Source organism: Empidonax traillii, unplaced genomic scaffold, assembly GCF_003031625.1.
Source record: "Empidonax traillii isolate 1590-97213 ecotype Southwest subspecies unplaced genomic scaffold, ASM303162v1 scaffold1069:size343330, whole genome shotgun sequence".
NCBI lineage: Eukaryota > Metazoa > Chordata > Aves > Passeriformes > Tyrannidae > Empidonax > Empidonax traillii.
This window is the reverse complement of record NW_020956262.1, coordinates 154,483-181,333: the sequence shown is the minus strand read 5'-3', so window position 1 is coordinate 181,333 and position 26,851 is coordinate 154,483. Positions and strand designations below refer to the sequence as shown.

The following is a 26,851-nucleotide window of genomic DNA, read 5'->3' as shown; positions in this document are numbered from 1 at the left end:
GAAAAAATGAGTTTCGCATGGGGTCCCTCTGCAAACTCGGAGTGACAGTGTCTCGGGGATGCTGCCACCTCAACGGCCGGTGTCTTCCTGAGGAGCTGGGCATTGATTTACTTGTGAGCAGACTGATGAGCTCTCTTGGGTCTGTACTCACACGCCACTTCTGCCAATCCCAGGAAGTTTCAAGTGCATTTATGAGCGTTTTCTCTGCTTCCACTGCTTGACCTTGAGCTTTAGCTTTCAGAAACGTGGAGAAATTTAGAGACTAAAGTGTCTGTCAGTTGAGTACTGGCTAGTGTATAGTATTTAATTAATTAATAGTCACATTACATGTATTTATTTGTAACTTATACTTGTAACTGTGGTCTGCTGGAAACACTGGATGTGAGCATTTGGGTCCGTTTGTGCTCTGGTGCTTGTTGGGAGAGTGGAGGTGCAGTCATGAAGGCTGATAATGGTGTGTTTTGCTCACATGAAAATATGAACTGTATTCTCCATGAAAATGTTTCCTGTTTTCTGTCAAATCTCTTCTAGTTCCCTTAAGTCCAAAACAAAACCTAAGTATTCTTGTGGAAGAGGGAAAAAACAATTTGATAAAAAATTTTAGGAAAATTGCCCTCGTTTTTTAGTATTGCTCCAAAAACTATTTTGAAACAAATAGGCTGCTGCCTGCTGCCAGGCTTTTTAGATGAGACCTACATGGTGCTGACCTTTGACAAAATTCCAGTTTCATTTTACCAAAAAAAGGTAAAAATCCATAACCTGTTCTGGGAGAGAGTCTAATTTAAGTGGAAGTAAAATTTCCCTTGCAGTTTCAAAGGGATGGTCCTCACATCCTCCCGGTGAAATACGACTGTGTAGTAGTGAAGATGTGACCCCTCCTGAAGTTTGGTGAAAAGCATTAATTAAATTTGCATTTTAAAGACTGGTCTGACCAGCTTCGAAATAGGCACTGTTGTGGGATTGGCATGAATTTTGCTGAGCTAACTTCCCAGTTTTTCAGTCTGAGTATCTTGTATAAGGCTGGAAGCATTTACTGCTTTTTAACTGCTCAGTTGTTGACTACTGAGGTGCCCTTCTCTTCCTGTTCCCTGTCTCATGATGGCCCTCGGCTGTAACGACAACCCAGTAATGACAGTGGAAAATTTCATGCAAGCTTTTTGAAAGACAACTGTCATCTAAGTAAATTCAACTCTTTCAAGACAGATTTGAATTCAGCATAACTCTCTAAGCATTACTTAAAGGGCTGTTTGCAGTCTGAAAAAAGAAGTGTGTATAAAAATGCTAGGTAGCAAGACCCAAAGTCAACCTGCAGTTGCAGGTTGGAGAAATCCTGGTGTTTTCTTCCCCTTGTGAAGAATCATCAGTGGCTTCCCTGATGCTATTTCAGACCTACCATCAGTACTATTGAAAGAGAGGCATAAAATCATTCTGCTTTTTTTTTTGTTTAAGGCCATTCTAACATCTCAGTCCACAGAGTGCTTAGTGTCCAGTCCAGAGCACTGGACAATGACTTACAGACTTGAGTTGCCACCTTGGGCCTAGGGACTTCCTCAGATCTGATTTTTTAGGTGCTGCCCTCAAGTCTTATTTTGGGTTCAAGTCATCAGTTCTCTTTTGAATGTACATTTTCTCTTGTATTCTGTGTCATATGTTCTTGTCTTTAATTTTGATGTATACCAGCAAGGTATTTGTTCTTTCCTCCAGTTTTGGGGAGATGTATTTGGGCGTATTGCTCTGACTGGGAATAAAATAAGCACTTAACTGTTCCACATCACAGTCTGCTAATCCATAAATGCCTCAAGGAGGGAGAAGAGCCCCTGTTTGGATACTCCCAGCTGCAAAGTGCAGGACAGACTGCAGCTGAGTTAATGGTATCCCTGGAGCTTGGCTTTGCTGCAGCAGGCTAAGCTGGGAAACACAATGTTCAAGACATGAGCTGAGCCTGTCTGGGGCTCAGGTGGAGCAAGTCTAGAGAGCAACAAGGCTAGTCTAGAGGGGACAGGGCAGAGGGTGAGCCTGGCCTGTGGCAAAGGTGCAGGAGGCTTTTGTCTAGGCAAAACTAGGCCAAGGAAGTCTGCAAGTGGCATAAGGTAGCATCCACAGCTACAACAGGATGAAGCTAGGCTACACTCAGCCTTCCATTTGTGGTGGCCAGGCCACAGCTGAGTTAGGCAATGCTGGAATAAGGGACAGGGTAGGCTGGACTCCATGAAGGGCTCATCCAGGCATCAACAGAGCTACAGCTCTTCCAGGTAACAGGCAGAGTGGCGCCAGGAGAGAGGGAGATTACTGCCAGGTGTTTAGGTTGCACTCGGTACGGGATGCAACCAGGCCAGGCAACAGGAGATATCAAACCCTAGACAGTGTCGTCAGTAGAATGGCTCTTCAGGATTTGAAAAGCTGATAACTTAAGGAAAGTTTTAAGGAACTACCCCAGACACTACTATCTCCAGTCTTTCATTGCCGAGTGGTGGCCGCTGGGCCGGGCCACCTTGCTGGCATCTTGTTTTCTCCTTGAAGTGACACCAAGCGCCCAGCTGAGGATCTGGAGGTGCTGGCAGGAAATCAGAGCAATTGCCCAAGTGCTCTTTCCTTTAGCTGACCTGGAAGCAAATATTTGAGCTGGATGAGAATCAATGGAAAGCATGTTATTTTGAGGTGTGTTATCTTTGTCAGTAATCTCTTTGAGGCACAGTAACTCCTTCATAAGCCTGTAGCTGCTGTGACCAGGAAATGCTGATAACAGTTGCAATAGATGGTTGAAGCAGCAAAAAAACCCTCAAAACTAACCTGGCACTTATCTTTTAAATCAAAAGATAGTGTTCCTTTCTGGCTTTTATGAATTCATCACACACTGGAGTAGTCTTTTGTAAGTAGGCTTTTCCTGGTGCCTATTATGCACCTTACAGTGTCCTACAGATGATCTGGCAGATTTTATGGTTTTTACTGGGCATGATCCTGATGCAACCAAAATTCTTGCGAATAAATTTCTGCCAGGAAAAGCCTACTTACAAAAAAATTAAAAAATAAAGCGAGAAATTGCTTGGGGAGAGGAACATCTAAGATAGGTTTGTTTGGCTGTAACTTCTATAGCTCTTTAACTGTCACAATTAAACCCTTTTCTACTTCATAAACTTTCAGATCTCCAGCAGAATGACCAAGTGGCCCTGGGAGGTGAACAGTGTGTTTCCCACGTACCATCCTCCACTTCCAGGTTCTGCTATTTAATACACACTCGTTTCCATACTTGACAGTGTCATACTGCTGTTGCTTTGCAAAAAGGAAAGGAAATCTGATGGTCCTTAAATTCACTATTTTCCTCCCAGAGGAGGATCACTGCATGTCTTCAGCCTTTAAAGCAAGAGTAGCTTTCACTGAGGAAGCAATGGGGCTGATTTTCAGACACTGGTGCATCAGAGTCCCAGCCCAGGGCTGCCTCAAAGTGAGCCCACTATGGTTATCAGCTGGTATTGTTAAAATTAAGAAAACAGTTTTCGCTGCAGCTAAGTGTGTGTCCATTTCCTGAACCCCACAGAAATAAACTGTATGTTCTCAAAGTACTGTTTTTCTGTAAATCTGTGTCTTGAAAATCCACAAGGAGAATTTGATGCTTGTTCCAGTTTCCAGCTACACTGAAGGAACTTGGTGACTAGAAAACATAGAATCTAGGTAGGCACCGTGGCCATGGAAAATTTAGCTTCTACTCATCCTACCTCGCTGTAGGTCTGTAGGTTGAATCCATGCAGAAGTTTGCTTTGAGAGGCTGAGGCTAAGATCTTTCTCTTTGTTTTGCTTATTGAACACCAGTACAGCCCTTGTCTTTTCCAGACAGGAGATAGTGGAACTGGAAAATGTGAAAGGGGCAGGAAGGATGCTTAGAGACCAGTACTACTGAGTATTTTTTATTTTTTCTACAGCAAAACTATTTCACCTCATGGGAACTGACAAAGACTGAAAAGATGATTGCCACCCACTTTTTCTCAACTAGGTGGCACCAAATGAAATAATCCAATATCACCTGCAAATAAGCAAAAGTGGGTACTTGTTTCCCCACTGTGCACAGTTCAAATGCTAACTCTTTGCTGTGAGATGTTTGAGGCCAAAACACAAATGTTGTGTTCAGGAACTGATTGATTAAATTGGTGGGAAAAAGATCCTCTAGAAAGCAAATGAATATGGAAAGCTGAATTCATTCCCACATGGAATGAACAAGAGATCTGGGGATGCTTTCCTCAGGCAAGAGTTGAATAAGACAGCAGCAACAGAGCATGTGGAGAAATGAGGAAAGGCAGGGGAGGCGGATCAGACATATCTACTTGCTCTCCCTAGAAAACCCAGATGGCTGCACTTGTTGCTTCTGCCAAAGCCCTGTGGATAAGAGAAGACCACACTTGCAAGGGTTGGAGAAGGTGGCTGTTGCTTGAACCTTTCCTCAGAACCATATGGCTGAGCTTCACTCCTGGACGGAGAATTTCAGCGGTGACCCCTAACAAACCAGGCAGCACTGCTCAAAGGGAGAGACAGGATTTCTATCTTGTACATGTTAAGCTTGAAAACATCTGTTCTGCCTTGCTTTCACTGCGTCTCAGCAGAGAGCTGCAGCTGTGGGACAGTTCCAAGGCAGCAGCAAGAGCTCAAAGCTTTGGGTATGAACAGGTTCACATCTGAGTAACCCCAGATGTGTCCCAGCCACACTGTCTCTGCCAGGCTCCTGCCAGAGCAGGTCTGGCCAGACCTGGTCTTCTGGAGGTGTTCAGCATCACCAGGTTTAGAAACAGCAAATCTAAGGAGAGAGTGGGGCCTATGCAGGCAGTGGCTGCAGCCGCTGTGGAGACACCCATCTCTCCCCACTGTGTGAAGAAGGGACCTGGCTAATGGGCCTGAGTGGTTAGGCTTCTAATTATGATTTGTTGAGATGATGGACAGAAGCTTTAGATTACAGTGAGAAGTGGGAAAGCTGGATGAGGCAGGTAGTAACAGGTTAGCTAGGTGAGGACATAAGCCTAGGTATAAATCTTCACCTTACTGCTTCTTCAGCCAAAGTCCTTGGAAGATTTAATTCCCTCTGGAAGCACCAGTTGTTTGGGAGAAACAACTTTGGTTGTTTTTGGTTTTCTTACCTCCAGGTTGGGAAAAAATGGAAATCCTTATGATTCTTTAGCATCTTCCCAAGGCCAGAGCTGAGAACAAGTATGGGTTGTGACACTGGTTGTAGCTGCTCCCTCTCAACTCTGCAAGTTCCTGTCTCCTGGGGTCTGGCACATCCTTCATGTATTGCAGGAGCATCAGGCTGAGTGACAATCCTGGCAAGGCTTTCAACCTGGTGCATTGAGAGGAGCAAGAAAACAGTGTCTCCCCCTCAAAAATTCCTTACAACAGATAACTGGGTCACAGTCCGGGCAGGGAAAAGAAAATCCTGCTGCATAAACAGGCTATTTTGTGTCAACTGCTGTGCATCAATGATGGCTGGAGGGCAGAGGCAGTCACAACTGGATCCATCAGCTTTTTGGGGTCCCAAAATAACATGGCTCTGAAGGAGCTGGCGGCAGCTCTTTGTGAGGTGGCAAGCCTGGAAAACTGTGACTCTCCCTGAGGTCAAGCTGTTTCACCCATGACAGGATAGCAACGTCCTTAGTGTCCACTTTCCCCTCCATCCTGGCAGCATGGAGCTATTCCACCTTTCTGCCACCAAGAAACAGCAAAGCAGGCTAACGTGGCTGCAGGTTTCCTGTAATTAACTGCTGAAAGGGCTGATGAAGAAATGAGCTGTGGAGGGTGAGGAACGCTGAAAGATCCTGGAGCAAACTGCGCTGTTTGGCATTGTGTGACCACGCACCACAGGGGGAAAGAGTGATGTTCCCTATCCTGCAGTGCCCCATAAATCCAATTCCACCTCTGCACAGGGAGAGATGCGTTTTGTGGGATGCTGTGGGCCATTTTCTCCCTGGGAAGAAGGGGAAAGCCCTGCTGAAAGGCTCCTGGGGCAATAAGTGGCTGCAGCTGCAGGCTCCCTGCCAGCAGCTGTGCCCAGAGTGAGATGTGGAGGCCGATCTCACAGCCAAGACAACGCCATTCATCGGCACTCAATAAACAAAAGTGCCTTGCTGTTTTCTGCAGCAGATAAGCGTGCAGGGCATGAGATTGCTTTCCCTTGTGCTCTCTGTGCTGAGTGTGGGAGCCTGTGTTGGCTGCCAAAGGAGCCAAGGCACTGCTGCTGTGGGACGTGCTGTGGACAGGCGGGTGAAACAGGGGCCGCTGGGTGTCAGGCAGCCCTGAGGCTGGAGCCTCACGGGTGCTATGCACTGGAGAGATGCTGGTGCTTACTGGAGGTTGCCAGCAGGATGTGTTGCAGGAACTGGGCCACTTTGTAAGCCAGTTCATGACATGTTACCCCTTAGCTCTCCGGGGTCAACCCTGCAGCTCTAAAAGTCCCTTACAAAGGGAGGAAAATTCTAGTGGTTTTTTTTTTTTTACAGACACTTGTGTGCCTTGAGCATCAAGGACTTTCCTCCTCCTACTTGTTAAGGCATTTGAACCAAATAGCTGCTAAGATGATGTCTACAGGCTGTTTCCAAGCAGCAATGGCCAGAGGGGTCAGGTAGATCATGTATGCTGGTTCACCTGTGTGGTCTTGCGGCCTTGAACTTTCAGGGACAACAGGGCTGGGTTTAAAGCTGTCCTTTTTTCACATCCCATTCAGTCTCCAGCTGCATCTACATCCCCTCTCACTTCTGTAGTATCAAGTATCTGCACAGAAAATGAAACCAGACCTGCTGGGTCAGTGGTTTCTGGGTGATTCCCAGCATCCAAGCCAGCTGTTAATCTGTTCATTTTATTCGTGCTGTTTGGCTGTACTCTCAGCAGTCAGATGCTGAATGCCTTCCCTAGTGCCTCTGTGCTGTTACCTTTGGCAACGTATCCTGTGGTCCCGATGGAGAACGACATCAGGCTCAGTGGAGATTGATTTTTCCAGAAAACAATGTTGACCAGTGCTAATTATGTTACTGCCTCTTCAATATTTATCAGCTAAATTGTCTACCAATGCTCTGATACTCATGTCCACCAGGCCAAGGAACAGTGACCAAGCTTGCCTAATCTGGCTTTTTTAAGCACTGGTTTAATAACCACACCCATCAGGTGCTCGGGGAATTCACCAGCACTCCACCATGTATCGAAATAGAAAACAATACAAATGGGAAAGGAAGCTGAAAAATGGGACCTCATGAAAGGTTCTTTCTTTGCAGCAGACTGAACTCGATCCATGTCCTTGCAGGGCTGAACCAGCCCACAGCCACTCTGGCAGCCAGGCTGAAAGCAGCACAGGATTCTGAGACTAACACAGGGTGAGCTTTGTGACAAGCCAAACGCGAACCTGGTATAATGCCCCTGTGCGTGCCATGATGACAACAATGTTGCCTTGTACAGGAGGTCCTGAGCTCTGCTCTTCGCCTTGTTTCAGACGCAGACACTGCTGATTTTGAAGCTCCACTCTGTACCGAACAGTTTTAAATCTCTCTTGTGTCTGTCAGAAGAAAAAATTTATGTCTGAAAGCAGAGGAAACCTTGACAACCTGGCACTCGCTGAATGTGAACTTTCTTCCTCTGCTTCCTTTTTTTATGCCCTTTCTCAAATGCTGCCGGAAGAAATGGGTCCTTTGCGCCGTGCAGGTTACAAAGAGCAGTTGTTTTTATGCAGCAGAACCAAAAATAAAAACGTGTGATTGCAGTCCTCCTAAGGCGCAGCCCAAAGATGGACAGTGTTAACCTCTTCTTTGCCAGGGGATGGTACTACCAGTAGATCTGTGGTATGGCATGCTGTGATAAAGAGTAAAATCTGAGTAAAATCTGAGTACAGTTGCTGAGTTCAGTTCAGCTTTTGTCTGAGCTGGTACAGCACAGTGAAACCCACTGATGCCTTTACCAAACAGGGCAGAGCAGGGACGTGCCACCACCAAGGAAAGGAGTGGGAAGGAGTTTGTAGCTCGGGAGTGAGAAGGAGTGACTGCAGCTCCGCCACAGTTTTGCTGTTCCTCAAACTGGAGGGAGCCCCATATCAGTGCCTGTCACAGCAGCCTGCCTGCAAGCCTTGCCTCACTGCCTGCTTTTCCAAGGTCATGATGGAGACAGGATTGTGGGCTGGACAGACTATGCTGGCAGCTCTCTGCCCACAGCATTTTCATTTTCCCTCTGTGCTGGATGCTCATCCAATATATGCCCATAAAATGGCCGTGGCGCACAGGTCTCCTTCCTTGGTCAGGCACCACCCTTCTGCAGTGAGCTTTTCACCTCCTGTGCTGTACCTTCTCATGCTTTGACCAGTCCAGGTTGAAAAGCACACAAACTGTTCCCCTTTTCACCTACATCATCTCATTAGCATTGGCTTCTGATGCTTCACTGGCCTCTGGTTTACATCATCTTCTCACCTTGGGATCCAGGTCCCTGACTGTGATAACAAGCTCCTCTCGTTTTCAGGTGCATGAACAACTGTGATGTTTCTGGGCTGTTCATCACGACTCCACATAATTGTCACTTCCTCTATGTACACAATGTCCTCATTAGCCCTACATGCTCCTAGTAGCATCCTTGTAGGCACTCTGATCATCTCTGATAACTGTGAATTTGTGCTCTGCCAGCTCCAGTGAGCCCTTGGTGCAGAGCTGGTAACTTCACGTTCACTGTGTCTCTTATTGGCAAGTGCTGGGTGTCTGTGAGCAGTAAGGGAGGTTCCTACAGACATATTCCCCTGGAGATATTTCCCTCTCCCCCTGGTGGTGTTGCACCTGTGGATGGCATAGAATCATAGAATGGTTTGGTTTGGAAGGGACCTCATTTAGTTCCAACCCCACTGCCATATGCAGGGACACCTTACACCAGACCAGGTTTCTCAAACCCCGTCCAGCCTGGCCTTGGAACATTTCCAGGGATGAGACATCCACAGCTTTTATCGGCAACCTCACCCCTCTCACAGCAAAGAACCTGGTCATCCCAAAAGGCACAGAGATCTGTCTGGCTGCTGCTGTCTTCCTTGCCTTCATGCTTAGTTTCCAAGGTGTGCTGAAACAGTCTCCATAGGTGTTTTGTCCCAGCAAGGACAAACTCATAACACTCCTGAAGCCACAGTGGAGCCTGCTAACCCCAAAAGTGATGCCCACCTGTAGCCTGGCAGCTTTCTCGTGGGGCAGCAGGCAGCACAGCACGGTAACCCAACTGCCAGGTCACTATACTGAAGGGAATGACAGAATCACAGAATATTCTGAGTTGGAGGGGACCCACAAGGATCACTGAGTCCACCTCTTAGCCCTGCACAGGACATCCCCAAGAATCCCAATGTGCCTGAACGCGTTGTCCAAACGCTCCTTGAACTCAGCCAGGCTCGGCGCTGTGACCACTTCCCTGGGGAGCCTGTTCGGCTGAAGAACTTTTCTCTAATATCTAACCTAAACCTCCCCTGACACAGCCTCAGGCCGTTCCCTCGGGTGCAGATGGCAGATTTATTATTTTCCCCGCCGCACTGTCTCTCGCCCCGTGTCCCGCCGTGTGCCGCCTCGCCAGCTGCCCGTGGGCAGGGGCCGGGGGCGCTCGGAGGGCACGGGGGGCACGCCCGGCAGGCCGTGCCGGGCCGGGGGAGGCGGTGGCGGGCCCCGGCCGCGTTGCCATGGGGACGCGGCGGCCGCCCCGGCGGGGAGGGACCGGCGGCGGCGGCTGTTCCTGCGCCGAGCGCGGCCGGAGGGGGCAGAGCTGAGCCGAGCCGGGCCGGGCCGCGCCGCGCCAGGAGCTCCGCACCCCGCGCCGCACCGTCCCCGGCCCCGGCGGGAGCCGCCGCCGCCGCCCCGGTAAGTGCGGGTACGGCCTCTCCCCGGCCCTCCGGAAGCGCCGCCGGGCGTCCCGGCACCCCTCCTGCCGCCCAGGTGCAACTCTCCCCCCCCGGCCTGGCCCCTGCTCCACCGGCCCCGTCGCCGCTCACCCCGGCCCCTCATCTCAGGGCTGTGCCGGGCGCGCTTCCTGCACCCCCGCTCCCTGCGGGGCCGTCATCTCGCCCCGGGGGCTGCGGGCTGCCCCGGCCCGCTCTGTACCCCCGTCACCCCGGGGAGCTGCCGGCCTCCCAGACCTCCCCTCCTCACCCTGGGGGTTTTAAGGCTGCCCAGCCCTTCCCCTTCTCCCTAGGGCCAGGGTCCCTCTGCCGGCCCTGGGGGCCCGGGGCTGGTCGCCCCCCGCTTTCCGCGGTGCGGGGGCTGCCCTTGCCGGGCGCGGGGGCTGCAGCCTCGGCGCGCCTTCCTCTCCCTGCCCGCGCCGGGGAAATCGCGGGTGACACGTGTGCGGTGCCACCGAGCCCTTCAGTGCCGCGGAGCTGCTGCTTTTTGTGTTGAAAGCGATTTCCGAATCTTTCTCCGGGACTTCTGGTTTCTGGGGCGATTCGTAGGATTCTCTGGCCGCCCTGGTCGCGGGGCAGGGTCCTGCATCTAAGCCCCTCTGAGCTCCTTCCAGACTCTCCTAAGCCACATCTGTGCCTCTTTGAGGTAGGTCAAGGGTATTATGCTCTTCCTTCAGTGGATGGGGAAAGTGGAAATATGGACAGACCGTGGGATTTCCTCAAGGTCACCCTGGAAATTGGACCCCAAGCATCCTCTCCTGTCTTGCTGCACCCTCTGCAGCTGCTTTGCTCCTGCTGGGTGAGGACGAAGTTGTGGAAATCGGATTTTCCAATACCCCGGGCCTCTCTCCTGCAAAGCCTCTCAGCTTTTAGTTTCTACACCTTGCCAGGTGTCAGAGCTGGATTCGAGCTATATTTATTTGGCCTAATATCTGGTAGCTGTTAAGTGTTTGCAGTTAAATACTGGGTATTTTTACCATAGTATGCTCATCTCTGAGAGTCTTCATGCTGTTAGGATCTGACCTCGTGGCGTTGCTGCTGCAGTTGGGATGATATCTGCAGTGATTTTTGATCACTGCAAGTAACTGTGGCTTTGCCTCTCAGAACTCGCTTCTTGGCAAATGCGCTAAAGGCAATTGAACTATAGTGCTACTCGGCTGATAACAGTGTGTCCTGTGGGACTGGGTGGTGGTTGTCTTCTTGTCCGCTGCTTGTGTTTTGCTTTGCAGGCTGTTAGGAACGAAGATTAGACTAGTTTTAATAGGAGGAGTTACTCTAACCTCTTCCCCAGAAAATAAACAGCAGAATATAATGAGGAGTTACTCCTCTGAGTGTCTTGCCTGTAGGATTTTTTAACTGCGTGCTACTACTTCTTGTTCACTCAGGTGCAGTTTTTTTTCTGGTGCTGTGCCCTTGGGCTCATCTGTTCACTGAGTGCCTGTCATCGTAAGGAGTGTTATGTTTTGAGGGCGGTGGCGATCGTTTACAGGGATAGATGGCTGAGTTGGAATAGGGAACAAATCCGTGTCATATATTGGAGGCCTGCTCTGTTCTGAAGGAAAGTCTGCGGTCTTGTTTGATGCCCAGCAATCTTGTTAATGTCTTACTAAGATGCCAGAACCCCAGAAGATCCTCCTGCTGCCGTTTTAAGAAGGGGTAGTGCGCTGTATTAGGTTACTAAAAGGTAGAAATCACTGACAGTCTGTCAAGGCCACTTGCTCCTCCTTTCCTGCCAGTGTTTAAGTTAGTGGGCAAGATGGTAGAATATCTACCTGGCTGGCCAAGGTGACAGCAACATTTGGAAGCAGCCCCCTGCTCGCCTGTGCGTCATGTTCTGTGTTGTAGATCTCTGGCAGGGCAAGGGTGTGATGGAGTGAAGGCACCAAGATGCAGCAACTGGTGTTTGGTGTGCCTGGAAGCTTCGATGCGATGAGGGTTTGGAGGTGTGCTCTGATGAGGGTGTAAACATTTCGTGTGCCTATACAGTTGTTCTTGCGTAACTGTTGTCATTCTGAGAATTGTGAAATAGTAGGAGGGAGAGATTTTCTGGAGAAGGGCAGCAGTGTGTTTAGGTGGGAAAATGTGCTGTGTTTAGCCACAGTAAAGCATACGCATAGAGCCAGCATCCCTGACCAGGGGTCCACTTCTGCAGATTCCCCTAAGAACAGCTTTTCCACGATGGGTAAAGCCCAATCTAGGGAACACCCTCATTGCAGGGTGTGCGATGACCATGCAGTGATGTGAAAATAGTTAATTGTCTTTGGCACTTCTTGAGGAATATGTTTAGTGCTGATAGCTGGGTGTGCAGCTGCAGATTGTGCCTTTGGTGGGGTGAAATGATGGGAGCCCCAGGCAGGGAGCTATAACCAGATGCCAACCCTTTGCACAGCAAAGGGCATAGGGAGCTTTGGCACTGGCCAGGTGACTGGGCATTCAGACACAGCAGGAGCTGATGACAGAGCAGGAAGACCCCAGACTGTTTTGGTGCCCAAACTGTAAGAGTATAAAAGCCCAGGAATGCCTTTGTTGGGAGTCCCTCCCTGGAGGCACCAGCTCCAGCTGGTTTTTTGTGTTGCTGAGCCACAATTAAATTTCTTTAAGGATGCAGACATCTGAGACTCTGCTGTGGTAAACCCAGGGCTGAATTGGTAAGGAAGCCTTGTCTGACTGTGTGAGTGGGCTGTGCAGGGAGACAAGTGGGTACCTGTCAGGTCACTGGAGCTGCCTGATGTGAAGGGGCTTCAGTCCCAGCAGCCCCTTGCTGGGGCCCATCTGGAGTGGTGAGAGTGTGACTCCTGGAGTGGCTCCTGGATAGTCAGACAGGGAGGTTTCCTTGACACACTCTGGGTTTTATTGGAATAATCTGCAACCAGGAGGCTGTAAGAGTGACTGATGAGTTGCTCCTTCTTCTTCAGCAGGGAGTGCCTAAGCGTGGTGTAAGGCTGTGTGGTCTCCATCTCCGGTCCTCCAAAGGGCCAGACTTTGGGTTTGCTGATGGGCTGCTGGTTACATTTTTACAGATGTTGGCAAACGTCTGGACTCTTTCACCCCACTGTGGAAATAAAATGCTCTTGGAGGGTAATTGCCAGATTCACAGCACCTACTGGAAGGTGGTACGTCCTTGTGAAATCCAGGGGATGCAAGGCTTGTGTGTTGGGAAGAAAAGTTTATCAGTGTTGAACATAACTGTGGAGGGACTCAGGTCCCCTGGTGCTGGCTGGCAGCAGGTCTGCCTTGTTCCAGCATGATTCTTGCTTTTGTCACTTGATCCTTGGACTCACTTGGGGGCAGGGAACTGCAATTCTTCTGCGCTGCCAACTTTCCAGTGCCAGCAAGATGCCCCACACAGGGCGTATCTCCTAATGGGCTAGGTTTATCTGCCTAAAATCACTTTGTGCTGCCAGAATGACACAGAAGAGCTTTGAACTAGGCCTCAAGGGAAAAGGAAGAGGGGAGGAAAAATGCAAAATATTTTTGTTCCGTTGTTAGGAGAGCCTGTGATGGGGAGATGATGTGTAACCAAACCGGGTTTGGAACGTCTGGGACAAATGAATTTCCTTGTGATCCTGAGTGCTGCAGTTCATGTGTATTATGATAGGGTGCTAATGTCCTGTGAAGAGTTTTTCTGCAGTTTCCCGGTTTACAGACTGTTTCAGAACAGAGAGGCATTTCTTCCTAAGCCTGCCTTCTTCCTGGCCTTTGTTTTTCAGGATTTTCTTTCCTTTTGTTTTGTTGCTGGGTTGTTTTTATTTTTTATTTGCTTTGTTTTCCCCCAGAATGAAGTTTCTACACAGCTGTGGCAGGTCAGTGGTATCTCGGAGCTGTCCTCCTTCACCCTGGGTATAGCTCTGGCAAAGGCAGCGGAGCAAATTTGGTTTGCACCAGCTGAGTTTGAGCCATCATGTGGAAGCCCTGGAGCAACAGGAAGAGCCTGGGCTCAAAGCCTTTTTAGCCTGTCACTTACAAGTTTGTTAATGTCCTGTGAGGCTTTTCTTTTTTTTTGGACATGCTTTTCTCCCAGCTGCCTCTACTCCCCTGTTTAATTCTGCAATACTGTGTAAGGACGAATTCCTGCACTGCTCCTTCGGTAGCAACGGTGCATGATGGGGAAGAAACTGCCTGGTCACAGCATCCTTGCCTTCTGCTACTGCAGGTACATAAGGACTGGTAATTTATTCCTTTTACATCTGTGTATGCATTCACCTAAATCCTTAATGGTGCTTTCAGGAAATGTAAAAGTCTGCTTTGATACCTATGTTTGCATATTTGGGCTTTCTTAGAAGTGGCCAAACATCTTCACAATTAGAAGTTGGGAGAGTTGGAATTGTCAATTGCTTGTCATAGCAAAGGAGCTAGGGATGCTGCCTAGTGGAAGCAGTGCATTGTTTTTATTTGTTACTCTTGAACATGTTGAACACCTTGGCATTCCTCACAAGTGGCTGCATGGACATGCTGGAGCTGGTTGCCTTGCGTGTCTGCAGTGAGACATCGGGACGTGACTGCGAGCTCCTCTTCCGCTCTGCCAAAGAGGTGTCCTGAGGTCTAACTCAGTGTGTTTCAACTTCCCTGGTGCCCGTGATTTGATGAAGCCATCCTCCTTTGGCAAGGCTGAGTGCTCTGGCTGTGCATGACTGGACTGGGGACTGCCATTTGGCCGTATCCAGCTAACAGTGTGGCGGGTTGCTAGAGCTAATGCTGTGTTGCTCCAGCTAATCCTAACAGCAGATAAATATTTTTTTTCCTGTCCCCTTCTGTTTGCCTTCCAGCACAAAGATAGCAGGAAGGAGGAGGTGGATTGAGCTGTCCAATGCCAAACTTGGATGTTGCTTTAACCTTGCAATATTGATTGCCTGGTAGTTCAAGTTATTGTGAAAGTAAAGTAACAGGAGGTACAAAAGCTTTAGAAAACAAGGCAAAACCCCAGACAAACCCAGTGAAAAGACCTTGTCACTCTGGGTGGCTCGGATTTCTGTCTGGCAGTTTCCTCTTACATATCTGCAAATATAAAAGCTTTGAGCACTTGATGTCTTAGGAGGGCTGTCTACACAGAGATTATATCCTTGGGGAAGGGAGAGGTACCCAGGCAGCACTGGTTGTTCTGTTTCAGAAGAAATGTGATGCGATACTGTTTATTTAATTTGTGGGGTCTCGACTGATCTTAACTTAGTGCAGCCTGTGGTGAGCTGCTCACAGGAATGCAATCTTACTTTATTTTGTTAATTTTTTTCGTCACTGTTTCTTGTTCTCATTTTGGTATTGTTGTTTGGGTGGGTGGCTGTGTCTTGTCAAATGTCCCTGTGCCCTGCTCCTTCCTTTGGCACTGATGCTGGTGTATGGTGTATCAGGAGAGCTGTCTGGATTTTTTTTCTTTCCTGTGTCAGAGGCATTTATCCAGAGGCAGGAGGAGAGAGGCTGGTTTTGACCAAGCTGAGTTTCCCAGAATAGCATGAATTCGAAGAGCTAGAGATGACTGTAGTCACATCAAAGACTATGCCTGCCCCACCTGCAGTTTGACTCCATGGTTGGGACTCATTCTTTCAGCTTAAAAGGCTGTCCCAGCTATGAGGAGCTTTGTGGACAAGATGGGGAGAGGGAAGGAGAAGGAAATCTTTTCTTATACAGGTCACTGGTACTTCTGCACTGAGTGACTAACTGGCTTGGAGGAGGTGTTTGGGAAGAGAGAAGGTATGTGCTTTTCTATTTTAATTAAAGCACAAAGATAGGAGACTTCCAGCAAATCATTTTAGTAGGAGAGAGTTGCTGCGCAAGTGAGCGGTTGGTTTGGATCAAGACAGAAGAAGTGTGGTAGCTTGATCCTTCATTTCTGAATTCAACTTCCAGTGAAGCCCTTTTGCTTCGACAAGAGCCATGCTGTGTGGTGCGGAAGCTCCTAGCCAGGAGGAGTGCTGGCTTTGTGTGGATAAGCACACGGAAGGAAGCAGTAGCATGTGGTGTGCTTAATCTGGGGCAGCGCATCTTCTCTTTGGCAGAGGGCAGTTCCCTGTTGTCTGACAGGTGTGGTGGGATGGAAACACCTTCTTTAAGGCCATGTGCAGACTGGGAGCGTGTTTGGTGCCCTGTTCAGTGCTGCACTCTTTGCTCTTCAATAGGGATTTATAAAAAAGAAGTAATTGTGTTTTAGGGACAGGTGGTGTCAGGGGCTAACTGTGAACTTGGGTATTGCTTTCTCCTTTGCTACAGATTTAGAGCTTGACCGGGAATAAGCAATAAGATATCTGTCTCTGACTCTGTTCCCTAGAATCAAATGGGGACAGCAGTGCTTCCAGGGTTTTGCCCCTTGTACACAATGGCAATGGCAGCTGTTGCAGAAGGTATGATCTGATGTAGTAAATGGCCTCTTCTTCTAGGTGTTAAATTTCCTTTTTCAGTTTGGGTTGGCTTTCTCAAGACAGGGGTAGTAGCTTCCTTTTCCATGCCCTGGGTAAGCTGAGCTCTTCTCTGTAAGGCAACAGGTGCACTTGTTTCATCTTATCCTTTGGGAGTAGCTGTTGTTTATGAAGGCTGTTTTCTAAGGGTAGTAGTTTTTTAAAGAACATAAAACTCTTTGTGATGGCTGGACCCCCTTCCCCTGAACTGTCCCACTCACCTTGTTAGCAATTAAATATGTGCATGACCTGAGCAGCTGTTGTCTTTTTAATGCTGTTTCTTATTTTTTGCAGAAACTTACAGTGTAGAATCACCAGTGCCCCACTCTGGTTCTTCACAACTAATGGAGAGCTTGAAGGAAATAGCCTGGATGCTGAAGTGATAAGCACAACAGAAATGCCAGACACTATATAAACAACTAAAATCAGCCCCCGGCCCTTTCTGAAAGAGGGATGAGTTGCAGAAATACTTCAACAGATGGTCTGAATTTGACTTTGGAAAGGGGGGAAGAAATGCCAGGCCGCTGCTGAGCTGTGTGTGGGCGCGTGCCCAAGTGCGCCATGGAGCGTGCAGCCTGCCAGCACGCTCCTGGGGAAGCTGAGCAGGCTGCTCCCACAGCATCCGTGTGCTTGGGAGGTACCTGCGCGTGCTGACTCAGTCTCTGTGGCCCTGCCAGGTCGCTGGTGTGGTGAGATTCAGCTGTGCCCACTTGTCAGGCTGCTCTGGTGGAGGTGGGCGATATCCAGTTGGCAGAGGCACGGGGTCAGCTCATGGAGAGAGGCTGCGGAGCTGCCGTGCAGCTTCTGAGGTGTTGCTGGGCACATGGGTGAGACTGTAGGAAGGTTGTAGGGTGCAGTTACCTGGACCTGTGTCAGTTCAAATTGAGCTGGTCTGGAGCTGGAAACAAATGGATCAGCTGTGGTAAAGGGCATGTACTCTTCGGACGCACCTCTGCATATAAGTGAGCTGGCAAGCTTGCTGGCAGCTTGAAAGGACATTGGATAGGAGAGGGTTTCCATGTCATGGCTGGGGACTGTGATGAACTCTGGCAGAGCTGGCTGCTGTCGCCAGCCTTCCCTCTCCCCTGATGAGGTTACTGCTCTTGCAGGGGAAGGAGAACGTGGGTTCTCCAGCTGGGACCAGACCTGGTGTCCTGACACCAATCATGGCAGCAGCAGAGTGATGACTCACCTCGTGAGTGGCTCTGCAGGCAGATTCCTATGTCAGTAGCCACAGCTGACTCTGAAAGGAGTGGTGCATTGAAGCCCTGAAATCTTTGTCCAAGGACCCTTTGAGCAGAACCGTGTGTCTGGTTCCTGCATTGCCAAACCATTGTTAGTTTCCCAGGGCAACGTGCCTGCTGCACTTCCCACTGGCACGACAACTCCTTGTGTTCACTGCTGCCTGCTGTTCCTGCCATGCACTGTTTGGTGAGACAGTGTTGGGTGGTAGTTAGAGCACAGTTGTGAGGTGTCCTTCAGGGATGACTTTTGTTTGGAAACTTTCTGAACACAGGTCTAATTCTTAAGCAATGCAGAATGAATTGCTTCACTGAGGATGTGTCAGATAAATTCTTGTGGATACATCTGGCAGGTAGCAGCATTGCACTGCGCGTGCGGAGTAGCCAGATAAGACATTTAATGTCTAGAGAAGGACTTCTTTTTCTCTCACTCTTTTTCCTTTCTTATGTTACCCATCTCCTTGTGTTCTGTTTAGGTGAGCAGGACTGCACGTGTTTTTGTTTGTCTGTAACCTCTGAAATATGTTATCTTCCTGCTGGGAATGCCTTACCTGCCTTGCAGTCTGCTGATTCAGAGCAGTCTGGGTGAGCAGGGAGCTGGTGAATGGATTATGCCATAGACTCCGGAGCCATCAGGCGGTGGTTGCATTCCCCTTGACAATTCCTCCACTTGTCACAGACTGTGTACAAATTTCCCTGGAGGAGCTGCTAACCTCATTAGGAGCAGCATGACCCATGTGGGGCTGCTGATATGTGTTTAGCTAGGAACCATTTTGCTATGATCTGAACAGGTTTGACATAAGCAAACAGCTGAGGTGGGGAGGAGGGAAATGCTGTTTGTGATGCAGAAGAAAAGCAGTTGTGTTCATGTACCCCCACAGCAAAGGGACTGGCAGTAGCAGTATCCTGTGGCTGAGAGACAAGGAATATTGATTAACATGACATTTAAGTGGCATTTCTTCTAGTGTACTGGGAGCATTAGTCAAATTCTGCCTTCAGCTCTGAGAAGTAATGAGATAAGCTTCCTTCCTCGGAGAGGTCTCTGCCTGCTGCTGCAAAGTATTTGGCAGGCTGGGAGATGTCCTTTTGTTATCCTGTCAATTCTCTGTGTCTGGTCCCTTGTACGAAAGGCACCTGAAGTACACCCTTGGCTCTGGCAAGCAGCCTGTACACCAGTACAGGCTTACATGCTCACATGGTGGCTCCTGCTCCGTGCTTCTCGGTCACCTTGCCTTAGGTGGAGCCCAGCTCCTGACTCTAAAAGGTGACACAGGAGGGAGCATGTCCTTTCACACCCTGGGGTCCTCTTTCATTAACCTGCGATATTTTAGCTTTGGTTCCCATGTTGGCGGCTCTTGGGGCTCTGTGGCTTTGCTACAGGAACAGGATGTGGGGTTTGATGGATGCTTTGCAGTTCCAGTCAAGCTCAAGCTGTCCTTTTGGGACTCCAAGTGACAGCTATCAGTTGACACAAAGACCGACTGGGCTCTGGATTTCTAAATCTTTTAAATAATTCTGTTGAGGGCCCAGAAGCTCTTACTTCCCAGGCTTCCTTGGAAGGATTCTTCTATTTTTTTTTTATTTTTTTTTTTTTTCTCATGTGCACAGCAGGCGGGCTGCAGACTGCTGCCAAGAGGGACAGCCCTGCTTCCACTCCTGCCTCTCTGCTTGTGTCAGCAAAAGCATTTGTGTATTTGCAGCTACGTATTGACCTGGGAATAGGCCTGGTCCAAAATGAATTCTTCAAGTTGCTGAGGGAGGGGAGAGCTCACTCCTTTTGGCAGTAGCCTGAAGTTATGCTGGGCCGATGGTTGAGTAACCACAGTCTCTACTGGGAAAGAAAATCACCTGTCATAAGAGAGATGCAATTTCCAGGGGCTAAAAATCCCTGGTACTGTTCGCTTCTTGAGAATATTTGCACCTTCTTTGCCAGCACACTGTCAAGACTGCACTGAGCCTGTATGTAGCTGTGCCTCTTTGTGCAGGACAAACTGTGTTGTGCTATCCTTCCACAGCATTGGGTCTCACCTGGTACCTGATTGTAGATTCTCTCTTTGAGGAGGAGACACAGCGTCATGTCTTTGTAACATCCTGCAGTTTACATAGCATAGTCCTGAATGCCAGAGAAGGATTGCTGCTTTTCGGGTCTCCTAAGGATGGCCCTGTGTACTGCCAGACTCAGGTGGTATAGGAAGAAGAGAACAGAGGGTAAAACCACCCCAATGCCTTTGCTTTGCACCAGCACAGTCCCCTAGTGCGCACAGGAAAAGCACGTGCTTCAGAAAGCACTCAGTGAGCACGTGCCCTTGGAGATGCAAAGAAGTATGACCTCTTCCTCTTCCTATCCCTCCCTAGCATGGCAAGAAGTGGTGGCAGTGCCAGCAGACACCCTTAGTGTGAGCATAATTGATGCTGAGCCTTCCTTGTTGGGAGTGGCAGAGGTGAGGGGTCTGGTTAACCTTGGGCTGGAGAGGTGGGAGGCTCCTCTCTGAGCGCATCTGAACCTTGCTGGGATTGTGTCTCTCTTTTCTGATGTTCTTTTGCTTCTCCCTGCTGCAGCTTGACGTATTTCTGAAGGTTCTGTTCCTGTTTTGACATGGGAGGTATGCACTATCCTGCCTGCCTCCATTGCCAGATAGGTTAAGGCAGCATATTGGGGTTGCCTAACTTGGTTAAGCTCACACTGCAGGCTCTGTGCGCTGCCTGTGTGGCTGAGCTGTCCTATGTGACTTTAGAGACATGGAGGAGACAGGTCTGTGTGAGGAGCAGTACGTGGCTGAATGCTGGGGGACTTGCAGCCCTTGGTGCAAGCTGCTCCATGGCTTGAGGCTGCTGGTGCCCACTGGTCCCTGTGGGAAGGGGCTCCCTGCATGGTCTCTGGCTCACAGTGTGTCAGCAGGGTGCAAGACTCATGGCGTGCTCTGGGCCACAGAGGTAGGAACAGACAAACTGGCTGGACCTTTGGAGAGAGGATTCTGTGTCTACCATTGCACCAAGGACTGGGGTGAACGAGCAGAGCTTTTTGCACCTTAGCCAGGCAGCAGCTGGGCTCAGCGTGCCGTAGGGTGCCAACCACAGCACTCTGATGCTGCTTCTCCAGAAGCCTTGTCAAGGCAAGTACTTTCCACTCTCTCTCAGCTATTATGAAAGAGCCTGGGTTTGCTGCACCCTTCTCTCACTTGCCCTCAGGGCACGCTGGGCTTGTTTGAATTAATGTAATTAGCACATGCCTTATTAGCTCACTAAGGCACAAAGAACTCATGTATATTTGTAGCCAGGTTAAGCAGCCCCTATTAATTTAATAACCGTGTCCTCCTCAGTGCAGGGCAACAGTTAATCACTGGTGGTGACTCAGGACCAGCCAGTATGGAGGAAATTTGGGCAAGGTGTATATGTCTGTGGTTCTCTTTTATTGTGTTGTATTTTTATTAATGAGCAGAGATGTGAAGGGAATTAGCAGTAGACGGAAGGGAGCTTTCAGTGCAGGTTTACTAAATAGCCAGCCCTGGATATTTCCCATGCTCTATGCTGTCTGTAGAAAAGGATCTGTAGAATGAATCAGCGAAATACAACACTGACTGGGAGGCGGAAATGTACAGAAATAAACTTTAGCAACCTGTGCTTGGAACTCTGCTCCAATCTGGTTATGTACTATTTTACTTCATTGCCTACTCTTTTCCCCCCCAGTGAGTCCTGGGGCAGAGGAAGTAGCTAGTGTATTCTGGCCACTGCTCATATCTGAAACTGTGAAAGAACAAGGTTCTTGTGAACGGACAAAAACAGTTGTAAGCAGTTTCATTCTCTGCAGCACTGTGGTCCTTGGTTCCTCTTACTGGCCTGGAACTTGCCACACACAGCGCTTGGCTAGGTCGAGTGGAAAGCTGCCAGAATGCTTGCCACCAGGTGTTTTGTGGGTTTGAATGGTTTTTTTTTTGTTTGTTTGCTTGGTTGGTTGGGTTTTTGTTTGTTTGTTTTTAAATTTTAAAATGTTTGTTTGTTTTTTGTTTTTGTTGGGTCTTTTTGTGTTGTAAGGATTTTTTTTTGGGGGGGGGGTTTCTCCACAGAAGCTGCAGGTTTGGTTTGTGCTCTCCCACTCTGTAATGATGCAGTCTGCAAGTCCCATTGTGGTGGCATGTATCTGTGTTCCTGTAGTCCTGCATGTGGGATAGCAAAGTCCTGCGCTGCTTTTAAAACTAGTGAGTTAAGCATTTTGGGGGCTTTTCTCAGCCAAGACCACTATGCACACAAAAGACACTTCCTGCATTTCTTCTCTTCTTCCCCTTTCTGCAGTAATCATAGGTCATGCTCTTTGTGGTGAGCTGGAAGGAGGAGCAGGAATAATGGTACTGTAAAGCAGCTGATGTACTTGCACAGTTTTGGTCAGGTTTTCTGTAAGTAGCTGTAGGAGCGAGATGAATCCATCCTGCTGCTCCTCCTTCCACTTTGTACTTTACTCGTTTTTCTGTTTCTGCCAAGTAAGCTTAGGCTTTCAAGGCCTGGATTGTTCCCAGTCATCATGAGCTTGTGCAGGAGCATCACTGAGAAGATGAGGCTGTTATAGGTGGAGGAGCAAGGAAGCCCCATGAAATTGGACAGAAGTGTGTATATACTTGTAATAATGAGCCCTCTTGCTACAGCTGGCAGAGGACCGAATCCTCAGGCTCCAGCAGAGACAGTGAGCTCTTCTGGCTTGCATCTGCTGAGGGCCTAGCCCTCCTGGGAAGCATAGGAGGAAAATACAAGTCTGTGAGACTGTGGGATGACGGGGGATGCACATGAGTCAGTGTGCAGCAGGTTGAAACAGATAAATTTATTTGTCCTTCCTTAGAGCCCATTCTCAGGACAACCCAATGTTTGAGTGAAGGTTCTGTGAGTAGTTAGTGGGGTGAGGAGCTGCGATGGGTGAAGATGTTCAGAGGTGTCCATGAAAAGGTCTGTGGGAAGATAAACAGCTCCTGGGATACCTCAGAGGCTACCCAGAGGTGGTGATTTTTTCCCTCTCCCCTCTCTTTTTATCCTTTGTTTCAGGGACAGGAAGGGAAACTGCTCAGCTTGGTGGGAAGGAGTCTTTCCATGCAGGATCAGAGTAGCTGGCTCAGAGCTGTGGACTGCTTGGCACACACCAAGACAGGAGGAGTTTTCCAGGGCAGCTTTTTAGCCAGTGTCCTGATTTTAGCTGGGATAGAGTTATTGTCTTCCTAGTAGCTGGTATGATGTTGTGTTTTGGATTTAGAATGAGAACAGTGTAGATAACACGCTGATAGTTTAGTTGTTGCTAAGTACTGCTGACTCTAAATCAAGGACTTTTCAGTTTCCCATGCTCTTCCAGTGAGGAGGTGCACAAGAAACAGGGAAGAAGTACGGCATCAGGAAAACTCTGACATAGTTGCCATCATGGAAACATTTTGGGATGATTCACGTGACCAGAGCACTGCACTGGATGGCTGTAAGCTCTTCTGAAGGAACAGACAAGGAAGGAGAGGCAGTGGCTCTATACCTTAGGGAGTGTTTTGGTTGTCTAGAGCTCAAGGATAGTGATGATCAAGTTGAGTGCCTATGGGTGAGAATAAGTGGGAAGGCTAATAAAGCCAACATCCTGGTGGGAGTCTGTTATAGACCACCCAACCAGGATGAAGAGGCAGATGAAATATTCTATAAGCAGCTGGCTGATGCTTCACGATTGCCAGCCCTTGTTCTTGTGGGAGACTTTAACTTGCTGGATATCTGCTAGAAACTCACCAAGTAGAGAGGAGGCACTCTAGAAGGTTCCTGGAGTCTGTGGAAGATAACTTCCTGAGACAGCTGGTAAGTGAGCCTACCCAGGGTGGTGCTCCACTAGACCTGCAGTTTACAAACAGAGAAGGGCCGGAGGGAGATGTGGTGGTCAGAGGCCATTGTGGGCACAGCAACCATGAAAGTGCAGTGTTTTTGATTCTTGGTGAAGTAAGAAAGGAGGTCAACAAAAGGATCCAGGAAGGCTGAACATCCTTTAAGAAGGAAATCTTAGAGGCGCAGGAGCAGGCTATCCCTACGTGCCAAAGGACAAGCTGGCAGGGGAGAAGACCAGTCTGGCTGTACAGGGAGCTTTTGCAAGAACTCAGAGGGAAAAAAGGAGGGTTTATGACATTTGGAGGAAGGGACAGGTGACACAGGAAGAGTACAAGGGTGTCAATGGGTCATGTAGAGAGAAAATTAGAAATGCAAAAGCTCAGCTAGAACTCAATCTGGCCACTGCTGTGAACGGTAATAAAAAGTGCCTTTATAAATATACTAACAACAAGAGAAGGCCAAGGAGAATCCCCATCCTTTATTGCGTGCTGGGGGAAACAGTGACAAAGGCTGAGGAAAAGCCCAAGGTACTAAATGCCTTCTTTGTCTCAGTCTTTAACAGAAAGATTGGTGATCCTCAGGGTAACCGGCCCCCTGAGCTGACAGAAATGGAAGTGTTGTTCTGCTGGAGACTCTACAGAGGGATTCTGGATAGGCTGGATTGATGGGCTGGTGCCAACTGTATGAGATTCAACAGAGCAAAGTGCTGGTCCTGCACTTGCGTCACAACAACCCCATGCAGTGCTTGGGGCAGAGTGGCTGGAAAGCTGCCTGGTGGAAACAGACCTGGGGGTGCTGGTTGACAGCTGGCTGAACATGAGCCAGCAGTGTGCACAGGTGGCCAAGAAGGCCAATGGCATCCTGGCCTATATCAAGAATATGTGGCCAGAAGGACCAGGGTAGTGTCTGTCCCTCTGTATTAGGCACTGTTGAGCCCACACCTCGAATCCTGTGTTCAGTTTTGGGCTCCTCACTGAAAGAAGGACATTGAGGTGCTGAAGTGTGTCCAGAGAAGGGCAATGGACTTTAAAGAAGAAAAGTCTTTTCTAGTGCTGCATGCAATGTTCTGAGAACGTGTCATCTTGTGATATGAAGGTGAGGATCATCCATAGCAGCCGGTCATTGATGCGGCTGCCACCAAGCTCCTTGACTTAAAGCCATCATCAGTGTCTTGAAGGCCTAAAATAGCATCACATGTATCCTGCACACCCCACGCTATTCCTGGGGTAGGGCTGCCAGGTCTCAGTACAGTCCACAGTGGGCGCAACACTGACCTGAGCTGTCAGTCCTTCCCCTCTGGCAGCCTTGGCTTTGGCCACAGTGAACCGGCACCGTCCCAGGACTACATACTTCAAGGCATCTAGCAGGAACAGCTCTATGGTTGTTTGAGTGTTGCTCTGGTGAGGTGCTGATGCAATTTGACCTGAAAAGATGCTTATTTCTCCCAGCAGGACCACTGGCACCACTTTCTTTCAGAGGAGAAAGTTGAGAGCCAAGAGCCCTGGTTTTGTTGCTGATAGGGAATGAATGGTCCCTTTCATGCCTCAGGACCTCAACTCAGTGTTCTACCTCATTCCTACTGAGTGAGCTAGAATCTGACCCTTGCTTTCCCTTGGGCTTCTTGGTTGATTGTTTTTAAGTACTGTTTTGTACATGGTGATTATTTAAAATTGAGAAGAGGGAACTTTTTTCTACTCTATTGGTCTCTTGGCAGAGCACTCAAGCGAGGAATTTGCACCATTTAGTTTCTCCATGGTATGTCCTTCCAGATCAAAGGGTTGGTCTGTCTTTCGCCATCAGCTGGCTCTGCCTTGACCACCGCAGATTCATTATTATAAGAGAAATTCCACATATATAAGTTCTTAGTTGTTCTCCCAGCTCTGTCTCCCATCTGCTGGACTCCCAAGTGGTCAGTGAAGCTGTCCTCTTTCTTCAGCTAGTGCTGCATTTCTCTGAAGCTACAATTTCTTAAAAACTGGTACAGAGAACAGACCCAGAGGAAGGTGGATTTAAAAATATTTAGAATCACACCAATTCAACATGTGACTACATGGTTAATCAAGTGGCACTTGTAAAGGGGCATTGCTGGCAATAAACACCCACTTACGTTGTCCAGTAATGCCCAAGCTGCACTTGCTTGTACACCGGCATGATCATGGTGCAGGCAATTTTCCTATCTCTCAGTTAGCTTGTGCTTCTACTTGTTGGCTCTTCAGAGGCAAAATTAGCTCATTATAATCCTAATTTAAATAATAATTTTATGTAGAGGTTGCCACTTATATACATATATATAGTTCATTGTGTTTGCATATGCAATATGTATCTACGTTTTACAGATCCCTTTGAACTGGTGGAGGGACTTGCAGGTATCTACAGACCAGAGATTGAAACCATTATTTTCAAGCGATGTGCTGAGCCTGAATTTTTCTGTGGCCATGCCCTGAATTTGTATCACCACATCACTGAAGATTTTATGATGAGAGGAATGGAAAGGGTTTTTGGCCTTCTGGCACCTACTCCAAGACTGAGTTTGCCTTTGAGCATGAATAGTTGTCCTAAATTTAGAGGCTATTTACTTGTGTTGTAAGTGTTCAGAGGAATGACAGGGGAGCAGGGCTGTAGCATACTTGATGTGGCATTTGTGCAGCGCAGAGGAGCCAGATCTCTTGAGACTCACCCACTAGACCCAGTTGCCTTTTTGAGAACTTGGAGAGGAGGCAGGTTGAGATGGGAAGAGTGCCAACATCTCCCATGGGTTTCCTTTGCCTCCCCCTGAGTCTTGCCAGGGGTTATGTGAGGACTTTTAGACCTCTTGTCTCTCTCTTGCACTGCCTTCAGAGAGTGTTTTAATGACTCCATGTCTTCTCAGTAGAATGACTGCAAGCTTGTTTGTCCTGCTGAAACCTTCCCTCCGGTTCCTTCAACTTGGCAGCTCCGATGTCCTGGATAGCAAGACTTCCCATGTGAGCCCTGGGTGAGTCACTTCACCTAACAGCTGTCCTTACTCATCCCATCTTGCAGTTCAGTTGCAAAACCTCCAGGACTGAAGGTCAATGCAGCCCCTAAAATAACAGATCCCAGATATGCACCGGGGCCTTTTGGTGCGCTGCAGTACTGATACCAAGCTCAGCTTCAAGATGAGGTCAACTTTCCATCTCTCCATCCAGGGCAGTTTCCCAAGACATTCAAAGTCAAAGGGTATATCTGGTGTTTGTTCCAGATCAGCACAGCTTCTCAAGTCTCTGTCTTGACAGATGGCTTCACATTGAGCAGTTGCCCTTTGCCAGCTTTTCTGCCCAGCCAAAGTAGGATGTGACCTGGTAACTAGAGTGTGACCTGGTGCTAGGACCTATGAAACTAGATTCTGTTTCCTGGCCTGTCCTGAAGTAGATTTGAGGGATTGGAAACTCGTTTAGGAGAGAGATCATGCTGGTGCAAGAAGAGGCCTCCATGGGATTCCTGTTGTTAAATAATAAGGCAAATGGCTTCTGCTCTAATCTAAGTAGGTTGCTGTTTTTTGGCCT

At 48.6% G+C, this 26,851-nt stretch overlaps 1 protein-coding gene across 1 annotated transcript in view; it reads left to right on the top strand.

Moving 5' to 3' along the window:
- Positions 1–9,766: 9,766 nt before the first annotated feature.
- Positions 9,767–26,851, top strand: part of SLC25A22 (solute carrier family 25 member 22) — a 50,256-nt gene continuing 33,171 nt past the window's right edge. Inside the window, exon 1 of the mRNA XM_027904626.1 lies at positions 9,767–9,833. The gene's annotated coding sequence lies outside the window, so the exon portion shown is untranslated. The remainder of the gene's footprint in view (positions 9,834–26,851) is intronic.